The 9,857-nt window shown below is 38.0% G+C and overlaps 1 long non-coding RNA gene across 1 annotated transcript; it reads left to right on the forward strand.

Moving 5' to 3' along the window:
- The first annotated feature begins 6,022 nt into the window (after positions 1–6,022).
- Positions 6,023–7,778, forward strand: LOC142140162 (uncharacterized). The gene is made up of 2 exons (XR_012688311.1): positions 6,023–6,135; positions 7,049–7,778. It is a non-coding gene; the product is annotated as an uncharacterized LOC142140162 (long non-coding RNA).
- The last annotated feature ends 2,079 nt before the right edge of the window (positions 7,779–9,857 follow it).

Raw genomic sequence — 9,857 nt, forward strand, 5'->3', positions numbered from 1 at the left:
AGCACTATGGTGTAATTAAGTACCTAATCTGGAGAATTCTGTGATGTACATAGAACTGGCCGTGTGAGCTGATTTAATGATTTGATATGTGAAACAACTGGCAGCAAACACATGCATGGTATGTTCAGGGCTGGTTGTCATGAAGAACTGATAACCTTCACCAGTTCACAAAAAGGCGCTAAAGACCATTTAAAACAAGAGTTTACTGCTCATTAATCCAGTACCTTATAATAACATCTTAGGATAGTTGCTTAAGACGCAACTAGGTATAGAGGTAACTGATATAAGAAAAAAACATATTTTATATGTATAGAAGAATAATTTATGATGCCTAATCTCAGTGATGCAAAGATAAGGTGGTGTTTGAACTAAGGCACTGACGTAATGAATAAAAAAAAGTACTGGGGACACGTAACTCCAAATGGGAATGAGATAGTTGAACTATATGTATTCTGCTCACACAATTGGTGGTCAGTAAATGTGTATATAAAGCACAATTAAAAGGTAGGTGAGTTTTCATGGGACTCTGTCATAGCATTCCTCATGGGCTCAGCAGCAACTTCATTTCCTGATCTCACGTAATCTCAAAGGCAAGTAAAGAATAAGTACTTAGAAAGAAAACAAGGGTGTACAACAGTGTAAATTCTTCAAAAACAGTGTATTGTACAATGAGATTAGTTGTGTTCACCTTACAAATTAGATTGTCTGGCAGCCAGGGTCCATTTATCAACTGCTCCAATCAGGCATCAAGTGACAGTGATCTGCATATAGCAGGACACTTTCCTGACAAACTGAATAATACAAGTAACAGTAATCTGCATATAGCAGGACACTTTACTGACAAGCTGAATAATACAAGTGACACTGATCTGCATATAGCAGGACACTTTACTGACAAGCTGAATAATACAAGTGACACTGATCTGCATATAGCAGGACACTTTACTGACAAGCTGAATAATACAAGTGACACTGATCTGCATATAGCAGGACACTTTACTGACAAGCTGAATAATACAAGTGACACTGATCTGCATATAGCAGTACACTTTACTGACAAGCTGAATAATACAAGTGACACTGATCTGCATATAGCAGGACACTTTACTGACAAGCTGAATAATACAAGTGACACTGATCTGCATATAGCAGTACACTTTACTGACAAGCTGAATAATACAAGTGACACTGATCTGCATATAGCAGGACACTTTACTGACAAGCTGAATAATACAAGTGACACTGATCTGCATATAGCAGGACACTTTACTGACAAGCTGAATAATACAAGTAATAGTGATCTGTATATAGCAGGACACTTTACTGACAAGCTGAATAATACAAGTGACACTGATCTGCATATAGCAGTACACTTTACTGACAAGCTGAATAATACAAGTGACACTGATCTGCATATAGCAGGACACTTTACTGACAAGCTGAATAATACAAGTAATAGTGATCTGCATATAGCAAGACACTTTACTGACAAGCTGAATAATACAAGTGACACTGATCTGCATATAGCAGGACACTTTACTGACAAGCTGAATAATACAAGTAATAGTGATCTGCATATAGCAAGACACTTTACTGACAAGCTGAATAATACAAGTGACAATGATCTGCATATAGCAGGACACTTTACTGACAAGCTGAATAATACAAGTGACACTGATCTGCATATAGCAGTACACTTTACTGACAAGCTGAATAATACAAGTGACAATGATCTGCATATAGCAGGACACTTTACTGACAAGCTGAATAATACAAGTAATAGTGATCTGTATATAGCAGGAAACTTTACCGACAAGCTGAATAATACAAGTAACAGTGATCTGAATATAGCAGGACACTTTACTGACAAGCTGAATAATACAAGTGACAGTGATCTGCATACAGGGCCGGATTAACCTGAGGTCTAACTTGGCTATAGCCCAGGGGCCTCGGGCATCCAGGGGGCCCTTCAAAGTCCTCAGCAGCATTATTGATCGGTCTGGGGGCGGGGGCGCCCCCAGCCCGATCAATGCTGCTGAGCACTGTCACTGTAGTCCTCCGTCCCCGGCGCTCAGTAATCTGCTTACTGAGGAAATCTCGCGAGTGAACTCTCGCGAGATCTCCTCAGTAAGGAGCTTACAGCGCGCCGGGGACGGAGGACTACAGTGACAGGTAAGCGCTTGGGTAGGGGGGGGGGGGGGGGGCGGCAGCGGGTGGCTCACATTGGGGGCCTCACGGGGGAATGGAGGCGCCCTTAGCCAAGGGGCCTCCATTCCCTTAATCCGGCCCTGTCTGCATATAGCAGGACACTTTACTGACAAGCTGAATAATACAAGTGACACTGATCTGCATATAGCAGGACACTTTACTGACAAGCTGAATAATACAAGTAATAGTGATCTGTATATAGCAGGAAACTTTACCAACAAGCTGAATAATACAAGTAACAGTGATCTGAATATAGCAGGACACTTTACTGACAAGCTGAATAATACAAGTGACAGTGATCTGCATATAGCAGGACACTTTACTGACAAGCTGAATAATACAAGTAATAGTGATCTGCATGTAGTAGGACACTTTTACTGACAAGTTGAATAAATCAAGTAATAGTGATCTGCATACAGCAGGACACTTTCCCAACAAGCTGAATCATACAAGTAATAGTGATCTGCATGTAGCAGGACAATTTACTGACAAGCTGAATACTACAACTGTGATATTTATTTCCTTTGTTAAATTCAATTTATTTTATGATACATAAAATTTGTTCACCATGGGGTATATTTACTAAACTGTGGGTTTGAAAAGTGGATATGCTGCCTATAGCAACCAATCAGATTCTAGTTGTCATTTTGTAGCATGTACTAAATAAATGATAACTGGAATCTGATTGGTTGCTATAGGCAACAACTCCACTTTTTCAAACCTGCAGCTAAGTAAATATACCCCCATGAGTTTCCTGAAATGAAAGAATGAAAACAATACTATTAGTAGACATATTTAAATGCACATATAAGAAATATTACACATTTGGCTTAACAGATTGAAAAATAATATTAATCATGGACACCAAAGGAAAAACACAAAATTTGGAGTTGAAAAAGTATATACAATTTGTTGAAGAACATAATATTTAAAACTGAGTATAAAAGTAATTGTACTTTAAAATAAATTCTAAGATAAATGTAAGAATGACCAAATAAATTAAAAATAAAACAAAAACATAGAAACCATGTTTCCATACCACCTAATCTTATAGGTGATCACAAATATTATATTTGTGTTATACTTGAAAAAAATTACACTATTGAGTACCCTTGTCTTCTATTCTAGTCGTATTTTTATGTGTATTGCATAGCCTATGGATCTTGCTATGTATACCAATTAACTTATGGTAATGGCCATGAAGGATCAGAGGCCAAAGCTTGGGTATTGTTTAAATGGCTTCTGACATGGATCAGTTCTTAATTTACAACTGTCATTTGGGACCAACTTCACAAAAACTGGCTGATCTATTTAACACCATAGTCACAATCTTCAAAGTTATATCTGGAGGTAAATTGAGTTATTTCCAATTTTTAAGATAAACTTTATCATTGGTCTTAAAAATGTTACAAAGAGAATTTTAAAAATAGCTACATTTTCATGAATTTGGATCATTTTGGTAAATGGTAACTTCATATATTGTTCTAACTTATTGTTAAAGGAATACCTTCACTTCATTGCATCTTCACAACAAGTCACCTATATACATCCTATGTTCAGAGGAATGAAATTTCAGGGAAAACTTAAGACAAATCAATTTTTGCCAAACAACAGGCCATTATGGTAATACATTCTTTGAGTTCCAGTTAGGCTGGGTACACACTACAGTGTCTTCAGCCGATTGTCGGACCAATCACCCGATAATTCGACCCAATATCGCATTAGTGTGTACAGTTCGAAAACACATTGTATCGATTAATTTGATTTTTAAACCGATCTCGTTAATCGATGGAACAATGTCGTACCAAGCCTACAGTGTGTACAAGCTCTCGACTAATTGCCCGACTATCTGCCGATAGTTCCCCCAACAGTGGCACCTTTCTGGATGTCTTTATTTAAATTTATGATGTTGACTCTATCATCATCATCATCATTTATTTATATAGCGCCACTAATTCCGCAGCGCTGTACAGAGAACTCATTCACATCAGTCCCTGCCCCATTGGAGCTTACAGTCACACACTCACACACATAGACATATACATACAGACAGAGGTCTATGCATTTCACATGGTGCGGTGTCAAAACCTCAGTCAAATGAAAATAGTGTTCTTTAAAAGGAGAAGCAATAAAAAACCTGCTTTACATGCTCCATTTGTCATGTATGTATTCCTGTATGCAAGTGTAGACAACATGCATTGCTGTCATATCTGAAAATACATATTCTTATTAAAGTCTCATATATTTACTGATGTGATATATGTCCATTCATTTTTTTTTATAGAATACAAATATCAATGTATAATTGTTCCTATTATGACCATTAATACCTCTGTGTATTTAATTTAACTAATTTAACATAACTTTTTCATACATGTGAAACAAGTCCAGTTCATTTTTCTTCACATCATTAATGTTAGCCCTCAATTCTTTAAAATATTCGTTCAGCTTTTCCATCTTCTCGGCCACACCTCTTCCATCACCGAAAGTTATAGAAATATTGGTGCTTATGCAATCCGAATATCCTTCCGAACTCTCATCAGAAATCATGATGATATCTAAATGAAGTAAGGAAAATTATTTTAATTATATTTAACGAAGAAACGGAACACAACATCGTTTTTTTACAATGGGACTACTACCATTTGCTCACCTTGGACACTGCTTGAAATTACTTTATGCTGATGTCCCTCCTGGGTCTGGCTAGGCATGCTGCTGTGCTGGTCCATACCAACTGAAATGTAGAAACCATTTTTTAATATAATGTTTAAATATAACGTTACAGGGTACACCTTACTTTTTTTTACCTTTTTATCAATGTTTAATTACTTTCTTTTGGTTCCTTTTTTATTTCTGCAATTTCTATGTCAATGATTACTTTTTTTATAGTCGCTACAGCTTCTTCTTTCATTTTTATTTTCTGTGTAGCTGCGCAGCGCATTTCACTTTTCTTTCTGTAAATAGATGTTTTATTTTTTTTAGATGTTTTAAAGTTTTAAAGTTTTCCTAATTACACTCTTCAGCCTTGTTTGCTCCTTGTTCTTTAGGTCAGACAACCTTTCTGAATCTGAAGCTTTGTTCTTTTTTACCAAGTTTTTCACGTAGCAGATTTAGGAGCTTCTGTATAATTAGTTCCTTTCAGTGATTGACTTTTCGGTATTTCTTCGTTTGACAGTCGTAGTTGTGCTGGTCCAGCACTTTCAACATTATCTCCATCTACCTTGGACTCATTGGCTTGGCTCTTTTAACCTCCTCCACTTGCATCGCTTCTTCTTCTCCATCTCTCTCCACTCCTCCCTCACTTCTTTCTTTCACTTGTTCATCCACCATCTTATCACGTACCGCTGGCGACAGACTGGCTCTTCTATAATTTTATAGACACAGACATGGGCGTTTACAGTCGGTATGGACCAATCACGGCAACTGTAGCAGCAGAGTGGAACATTCATTCGTCTCTAGCCCTAGCATTTGCAAAGCATACAAATGTATACAACTATTTGTTTACCTTATTTAATTGCTAGGCAAGGTAAGTTCTGACAAGGCATGTTATTTGTTTTGTAGGAAAAGTTTAAAGATGGTATCTGACAAAACTGTAGAGCTCATGAAGACTTCATTGATGTCTACAGATCCCATACCTGCTTGTGGAAAACACAAAAGAGTACTGCAACAGGCAGAAGAGAAGCTTGGCTTTGGATGAAATGGTAAAAGGGAGCTTTCCACATTATCTGGGGAAAAAATGTAGAGTGGGTCAAGGAGAAGATCCAAAACATGAGGACCTTCTTTAAAAAGGAACTTAATAAGGATGAGGCCTCCTGCATCTCACCTGTGATGATTAAATTGCAAAATAGTCTTCCTTACAACATGGAGATGGAGAGCAGTTCCTCACCCAACTTTCAACAATCAGACAACATACCGGCAAGTTGCATAGTAAGTAAACATACAACATTGTTAATGCACAAAATATTTACTTTCCATTTCGCTGACAATGAAAGTTATTCAATATAACATACAATACAAATGTACATACTTTAAAAAATGTCAGTCGGCCAAGACAAAGCACACTCACCATTAAAATATTCTAAATACTCATCCCTGTTTAGCTTTGCCATGTGGCTGGCATTTCTCATCTGTGAAGACTCCAGTTGTGTCAACCCTACCACTTCCTCTACTTCTATAGTATTTTCAATAATAGGGGCTTTTACGCCTCCGAAAGTTGTGTAGGACACAACAAGTCATCACTGCCTTATCTATTTTGCCTAGGTGCAGATTTATGGCGTTATGGAAAAGCCTAAATCTGTCACTCAATATACCAACAGCATTTTTCACAACTCGCATTGCTCTTGACAATCGATAATAAGATCCTCCATTCTGGTGTGAGACTTTTTTGGGATAAGGTTTTAATATATTGTTGTGCAGCGCAAAGGCTTCACCAGCAGCAAAAACACAATTTTGTCCAAATTGTGTTCCGGTGCAAGGTGGCAAATTCAGTGAATTGTTTTTGAGGGGAGTCTGCTCCAATGCCCCACCATCTGACACTTTACCATTTTTACCAATATAAATTCATAGTTGGCATCCACTATGGCTATCAGAATAATGCTCAAGAATCCTTTGTAGTTGCAGTAACAGTATCCACTTTTTGAGAGTGGCATAATTCTCACATGTTTGCCATTTATAGCACCACCACCATTTGGGAAATTCCAAAGTGTTTCAAAATCTTGCACATTAAGTTGTCATTTCTTAACTGTTGCTGGAAATGGCAAGAGAAAGATTGTTATAATGTCAAATCAATACATGCATGTATTATCATACTAACTAGTTTACATTCTATTTCTTTACATAGCCAGCTGTTTTATCTGAAGCCGGATTCTGTGTTGTGGCAGAGCAATGTGGGACAACACCGCATGTCACCCAGCTGACGGAAGACAGCCAGGAAGGAACAGAAATGCCCACACAGCTTACCACAGACTGACCCATGCAGGACACTGTTAAAGCCACCCAGCCACAAGTAGAGAAAACTGGCATGAGGGAGAAAAAAAGGGCACGTGACTATGAATAAAGCAACATGCTTACTAGAAATATGATAGAGTCTGCAACCCAGTTAATGTCAAAGAATCAAGTTTAATGTGACCTGCTTGGGGCATCACTGGCAAAAAATGAGTAGTTTAGCTGGTGAAATTCAAATGAAGATGGAACATTTGGGTAATAATATGATTTATCGGGCATAGAGGGGGGATCTATCAGAAGACCCTATAATGACCCAATCCCTCCACACACAAGAGCATGGACATCTCCGGCCAGTTTAATCTCATACATTCTATCCACTACCACTCCACAGACAACATACCATCATGCTAAGCCAAACAAGTACCCCTCCTGCCTACAGGACTTTAACACGATGGACATCACAAGTATGCTAAAGTATAGTGGAAGTCTGTCACCCTTGGAAAATAGTGAACATTACCATTATGAACAACTGTGATTTATTTTGTACTAGTTTTTTTTTAAAGTTTTTATATGTCTTATGTGTGTCCTATTTTACCTAAAATATTAGTTTTGCTTTCCCTTCTTCAGCTCATCTCTGGTCTACATACCCCTCTTAAATCTTAACTTAACAACTAGATATCAAAATAGAAAATGAGAAGTGGCATTATGGAAATTTAGAAGGGGTGGTATGGAAAATGTAAGTGAACGGAATTTGATAGCTTTACAATGAAGGCAGTAGGAGAAGTGGCGGTATGACATAGCACTGTGAACCAGCCAACCTCAGCCAGTGATAACATCACTGACAAATCTATACTTACACTTTGATTTTATTTCAAACATAAACTTTTATAGCAGAAATTAATTAATAGGTCAGTTTAGTCTGCCTATTTCTATATCATTTGTTTATTTTTGTGAGGGGGGGTTACTTAATTACCTTATCAGCACTATTCAATATACCAATCACCCTTTCCGTTATTTAGTATTGGACGGGTAACTTTTATTTTATATTGGTGAGACATCAAATTAATAATGACATACGTGGTTTTAATTTAATGAGACTGCATAAATCAGTATAAGAAGTAACAGTGGGTGAAGCTCAACTCCTCTTCAGTTTTGTAGCCTCTTCAATGGGAATCCATGCCTTACTTCCCGAGTTCTTCATGAATGTGTGAGCATCGGGTTCATCCAAGGTCACCTAGAAATAAACCTTCAGTAATCTGTGCACAAAATATTGATTCCACCTGTCAAGTAATTTGGAATAGATGTTTAACACAATACAATTATGTACAAAAAACAGATACTGCAAAAAGAAACTTGGTAATTTTATACTTTGTTTTTAATAATTAGAATTTCTATTGCATGGAATCTGTACTTATTAGTACCAAACACAGATGTATTTACTAATGGTGCCCATAGCCATGGTTACCCAGTTACTGTGCCCAATCACTAAATTGCAGAATCTGTAGGTATTCATTTAGAAGTCAGGTTGAAAGACCGGAGAGCAATTTTCTTAAATCTGAACAATTTGTTTGCAGGGAGCCCTATGAAAACAGATCTGCAGCTGAATCCAGACCAGATTTTCCAACTGAAATGAGAAAAAAAAAGATTGGCACAACTTCATAGTTGTACCCCACTTGGGGTGAGCGCCTTCATGAGACAATTTTGTATAACAACAAATCTCCATGAGTTTGGCTGGTTTATGAAGCAGCACTATGTATGTGTGAATGTCTTTTCTACTATTATTATCTTTATATGGCAACCCTGAACTGGAAGTTATATTAAACAAATATTGATATCATTACCCGTGACAATGACAGGCAGGATAAGTCTAATTAAAATGATAGTATAGCCTAAACTTTTGTGTGTGTTAAAGCAGGCCACGAAGTTTATACCATAACAAGTATTTCGAAATTATAGATCACTACGTCTCTGCTCTGGTCTAGGCAGATAAAAGGCCTAGAATAAAAATAAGTACATTACATAGTCTCTCTGGCGGATATGTTTGCGCAGACCCTTTTTCTCCCTTTCGACGTGATTAGAAATAAATACAATCTACCTCAGTCTGAGTTGTTTAAATATATGCGAATTAGACACTGGGTGGGGGCAGCCTCCAGAACCCCCCATGCTTTATCCACATTACCAGCTCAAGTTTTAGATAGATTAACAAAGGCGGGTAGTAGGGGAGGAATAACATTCTGGTACCGCTATTTCCAGTCCCTGGACCCAGTCTCCAAGACCCCGACTCAGACACGTTGGGAAGCAGATATTGGTATGACTCTCTCCCTTCAGCAGTGGGAAAAGATCTACATTTCCTCGCACCGCATGTCTAGATGCATCAATCATACCAAAATGCATGTAAAGCTCCTCAATCGGCTCTATCTCACCCCGGATCGCCTTCATAAGATATGGCCAAGCCAGTCTAAATTCTGCTGGCGTCAATGCGGTCAGATAGCAGATGTTTACCATGTCTTCTGGACATGCCCGGTGATCCAGGCGTTCTGGGGTGAGATATCCGCTTTGAGTTCGGAGGTCCTGCGAGTTTCTGTCATTCTTGACCCGGAGGCAGCCCTCTTACATAGATATCAGTCGGTGATCCCTAGCTATAAGCGCTATGTATTAGGACACATACTAATAGCCGCTCGAGCAGCAATAGCTCAGAACTGGAA

Source organism: Mixophyes fleayi, chromosome 2 (genome assembly GCF_038048845.1).
Source record: "Mixophyes fleayi isolate aMixFle1 chromosome 2, aMixFle1.hap1, whole genome shotgun sequence".
NCBI classification, from domain to species: domain Eukaryota; kingdom Metazoa; phylum Chordata; class Amphibia; order Anura; family Limnodynastidae; genus Mixophyes; species Mixophyes fleayi.